Below are 3,496 nucleotides of genomic sequence, written 5' to 3' on the forward strand. Positions count from 1 at the left end.
ACAAATGATAAATGAAAGCAAAAAGTCAATATAATTTGTGGAAAACTTAAAAATACAATGAGAAAGAAAATGAAAAAATATCTTAAAAATATTTTTATTCTTTATTACATTTGATTTTATATTTTAATATTTATTAACATTAAATGTTATGCCTTATAAAATAAATAAAAACATATCTCATTTAATTTCTATCAATTTCCATATGTTATATATAATAAAAAATTTGAACATAATTAATATATATATATATATATATATATATATATATATATATATAATATAAAATATTAAAAACTGTGGGGGGCATGGCCACCCCCTGCCCCAACGATCCTTCGCCACTATTCTAAACCAAGTCATTTTGCAGACAAGTAAGAAGAGTAGCACCATTTTAGAGGAGATAGTAACATTAGTATCAACATAGTATTCATGAAATTTGTTTTCTAACATAAATTCTTATATGAGAAACTTATCTTGTTCTTTATCGTGAACTCAAAAAATTATTTTTGTGAAATTAGTGTAACGTCTCAATTTAATAGAATAATTCTAATAAATAAAATGTCGCATGTTTATAGTATAAAAAATAGAATCGAGAAAGTATATCAGAATTAACCTTTTACAATTATCCATAATATACTGAATGATATATAGGAGGTAAGGCACAAAACATTGGCCACAAGCAGAAAGTAAACACAAGACAATTTTCTCAAAAGGATTGCTCAAAGAATGAAACTAAAATAACAGTTCACCAGCAGAAAAGCTCAACAATGAGCAACAAAGAATCCGGAAACCCTAACAAAACAACAGCTTCTCCGCCTGATGAGACTGGTCCATCACGGAATTCGTCGGAAAACCTCTCCGATTGGTGTTCTATCGATTGAAACTCCCGAAACATCATCCATACACAGCGAAAGACACGATAAAGGACGATTCTCTCTGGTTTCTCACTGGAAACTCACACACACACACGGTTTTTGGAACCCTAGGAGGAGAAATCCTCATCTAAGGTGAAGGGTGAGCTGACGAGTGAGGGGAGTAATCTCAACCAATCTCATATTCATCAAAGCTTCTCGATACAAAGGTTTGGTTTGCCTTTTATAGATGAAGGCAACCAGTGAAAACAGAAAAGAAGGGGAACACCGTTCTAACAAGATGTCCTAACGGCTAAGGGTTGAGGAAGAAACGTGAAACCCTAACGGTGTTATCGTGAACATGCCATAAACCTGTTTGGCCAAGCGTGAGGTAACCCCAGCAAAGGAAGAGGTGGAATGCGTGAAGGGCCAAGAAAGGGTTGAATGAAACTAAGCGACATGATGCAAAGGGAAGGAACCCTAGCAAATACAGGAAACAGGGTTAGACACGTGATGCAATGGTAATGTTGGTGGTAGACGATTGAAGGAATAATTAAGCTCCTTGAAGAAGCGAAGAAGCAATTGGGTTTTACTTGATGAAATTGGGCTGCTACGTGCAGACCCAATTAACATGCTTTCTTCAACAGCAGCAGGATTGGGGCTTACACGTGAAGGTGTTGTAGATTGAAGAGCAAGCCACACGTGATTGAATGAATTGGGCCACAGGACGTGAAGCTTCAGCCCAACTCTGAACAACAATTTAATGACATGTGTTGCACTTGGTGTGGAGAAGTATTGGGCCGCAAGCCCAATGCCAACACTTAAGGAAATTGGCAGCTTGGAACTAAGCTGCAATTAGCAAAACCAACCCAATTAGAACAACTTTTATTTAATTAAAAAAATAAAAGAAATTAAAAGGAATGGCCTAGCCAATGGCCCAAGCTGTGAGCCTTAATGGGGTGACATCATCCCCTCCCTCTTGAAGAGGATCTGTCCTCAGATCAAGAGGGTTGTGGAAAGGCTCACAAAAACCAATGTGGAAGGTTCAACCTGGATCAAACTACATGTCATCAAACAAAATGGCATTAAAATTATAATGACCATGTAGTATAATTGCTTGAGAAATGTGTGAAAATGGGCTTTTAAAGATTGAAAAAGGTGATATCCAGCCCACTTCACGAAAACAGTGTATTACACTTTGACTAAGATGATTTTTAAAAAGAATTTTAGAGTTAAAGTGTGTTTTTCCGCAAGATGGAGAACAAAATGTTTGAGAAGGAAACAAAACAAAAGATTTAATGAAAAAGTGAGAAGAGTGTAAAGATGGGAGAACTCCCTTTAGAAATTGGATCTTCATGTAAGGAATTGGTGAAGAATTGATCCCCAAATTCCTAACATTGAGTTCCTTTTTCTCTTTTGAAATGCTCTCTAACCCTACCACTTGTGATTGGATTGCAAGCGCATTCTCTTGTTTTATTTTCTCTCTTGCTTCAAATTATTTTCTCTCATTCTCTTCTTTGACTTTTCTAAGACTCTCCTCTTTTGCCTTTTCTTCCTCATCTCGTTTATTCTTTTCATTTTGCTCATATTCTTCTTGTTCTCTTTTAGCATAAAGCTTCTCAAGCTCTTCTTTTTCTCTCTTCTTTTCACACTCTCGAAGCTTTTTAAGTTTTGCTTGCTCTCTCTTATGTTTTTTTCCATTTCTTTGTTCACTTAAGAGAAAGTCCAAATTGTGCTTAAAATCTTTTTTCTAGTCTAGAAAACTTAGCAAGATTTTGGATGAATGCATCACCTATGTCAATGAAGTGTTCTATCCTAGCTTGTTGCTCTCTTGTTATCCGAAATGAAGTGGGAATGAAATGTTTCCACATGCATGTTTTCAATTCATAAAATGTATTAATGCATGTTTCTCTCCCCTTTTGCACTCTAGATGTCTAGTTTGCCACCACTCAGATGCACGCCCTATGAACCTAGAAGTAACATGCCTAAGAATGGCTAATTGACTATATTTACGAAACAATGGTTGCACCAATTTCTCTGTATCCCACATCCAATCTCTAAAGGATATTGGTCATATATCTTCCCTAGAGAGTGGAATGTCACTATGAAAGGTATGATGCAACTATAGCAACATTAGTATTGCTAAGATAGTAGTCAACAAAATAGAAAGGGTAAAGTAACCCAAAGTCGTCTCCCAACGAACACAGAATTGATTTTTAACAAGTTAGTTCTTATAAAATCTATATGAAAGGATTAAGATAAACAAAGAAAAAAATAGAAAAGATAAAAAGAAATAAAATCAAAAGTAAAGAAAATAGATTGATTCCATTGCTTTTTCAAAATAGATTCATCATCGGTTATCTAAAGATTATTGCTCAATTAATTATTGTTGTAGATTTGCAAATTAATCAATGTAAAGTCTCAATTAATTTGTTGGCGTTCTCACTTTTAACCAAAGTACAGTCTCAATTAAAAGTGAGAACTTTTAGATTATCCACAGTAAATTCAACCAAAGTATAGTCTCAATCAAATTTGACTATGGATAATCATGTCTATTCTTTTATCTCCTCACCAAATAAAAAGCTTAGTTAATCAAAGTAAAGTCTCAATTAATTTTCGTTAGAGTAAATACCTTTCATCAAAGTAAA

The sequence above is a fragment of the Vigna unguiculata genome, chromosome 11, assembly GCF_004118075.2.
Source record: "Vigna unguiculata cultivar IT97K-499-35 chromosome 11, ASM411807v1, whole genome shotgun sequence".
Classification (NCBI taxonomy): Eukaryota; Viridiplantae; Streptophyta; class Magnoliopsida; order Fabales; family Fabaceae; genus Vigna; species Vigna unguiculata.